The 1,479-nt window shown below is 39.4% G+C and overlaps 1 non-coding gene across 1 annotated transcript; it reads left to right on the forward strand.

Moving 5' to 3' along the window:
• Positions 1–618: 618 nt before the first annotated feature.
• LOC131236168 (small nucleolar RNA R71) lies at positions 619–725 on the forward strand. Its single transcript, XR_009166596.1, has one exon. It is a non-coding gene; the product is annotated as a small nucleolar RNA R71 (small nucleolar RNA).
• The last annotated feature ends 754 nt before the right edge of the window (positions 726–1,479 follow it).

Below are 1,479 nucleotides of genomic sequence, written 5' to 3' on the forward strand. Positions count from 1 at the left end.
TGCATAAAGTCTCGCATTGCATGGGTCAGCTCTTGCATGGAATTTTGAACCGGTTCTTCTTGAGGTTTCCCCTGATTTGGATTTTAATTGAAGAAACTTTGAGGGGTAGCAGTTTGTCCATTTCTCCAACTAAGGTTTGGATGATTTTTCCAACCAGGATTATACGTATTAGAGGTTGGTCCATTGAAAGGTCTTTGATAATTATTTACGGCATTGGATTGTTCATTCAACACTTCTCAAAAGGCAGGTATTGTAGGGCAATTTTCAGTTGTATGAATGTTGCAATCACAGATGCCGCAAACACTTTCATTAACCTTATCCTTCTTTCCTTCCATGGCCTTAACTTTCCTTATGAGCGTAGTCACTTTACACTTAAGATCATCCTCTTCTTTCAAGAGATATAATCCACCTTTCTCCTTTAATTGAGTTGGCCTAGATGTGGTGTTCGACTTTGGGTAATAGTCACATGATTGTGTTTTTTCAGCAAGAATATCGAGGTAATCCCATACCTCGTCAACATTTTTATTAATGAATTCTCCATTACACATTGTCTCGACCATTTGGCGCATGGAAGATGTCAGTCCATCATAGAAAAAATTTGTAATACGGCACGTTTTAAAGCCATGTTGTGGGCATGAACTGACTAAATCCTTGAACCTTTCCCAACATTGGTAAAACGTTTCATCCTCCTTTTGGGTGAAGTTCATAATTGCTTTTTTAAGGGTAATCGTTTTATGATGTGGAAAGAATTTCTTTATAAATTCCCTTTGCATATCATTCTATGTGCCAATGGATCTAGGACGCAGTGAATGTAACCACGTCTTAGCCTTCTCTTTTAAGGAAAAAGAAAAGAGTCTTAGCCTGACTATGTCCTCAGACACATTTTGAAAATATAAAGTGGCTCTGATCTCATCAAACTCTTTCAAATGTAGATATGGTTCTTCAGATTCAAGCCCATGGAACTTAGGAATGAGTTGGATAACCCCTGGCTTGATGTCCATTTGTCCTATATTTTCAGGAAAAATCATGCATGAGGGCGTACTCACCCCCGCTGGTTGTAAATAATCTCGTAAGGTACGTGGCGGGGGTGCTTGATACACCTCATTCTTATCCTGAATGTCCTCCACCCTAGGTTGGGGTAGAAGATGTTGGTTTTCAGCCATCACTTCAATTAACTCAGGGGATTTCGAGTGGTGTCTAGTCTTACGATGGATAGTCAACCCCCCAACCAATCCTCCTTCAGTCAAGAGACGTCGAGTGTTGTCACGGGCCCACTTGGGCATGAAACACTCGCAGCACTCAATCAAATTCGAAACCTAATCCTAAGAAAGGAAAAGAAAAATCTAGAAAGAAAGAGAAAGTTGGAAAGAAATTACCAAATTGAAGTCCCTAAGTTAAAGACCTGCAAAAGAAAACAAACAAGTCAGTTTCGAAAGAGAAGGTCTAGAATTAGAAAATCCTTAAAAAGAAAGATAGAAG

This window comes from Magnolia sinica, unplaced genomic scaffold, assembly GCF_029962835.1.
Source record: "Magnolia sinica isolate HGM2019 unplaced genomic scaffold, MsV1 ctg249, whole genome shotgun sequence".
In the NCBI taxonomy this organism is placed as follows: domain Eukaryota; kingdom Viridiplantae; phylum Streptophyta; class Magnoliopsida; order Magnoliales; family Magnoliaceae; genus Magnolia; species Magnolia sinica.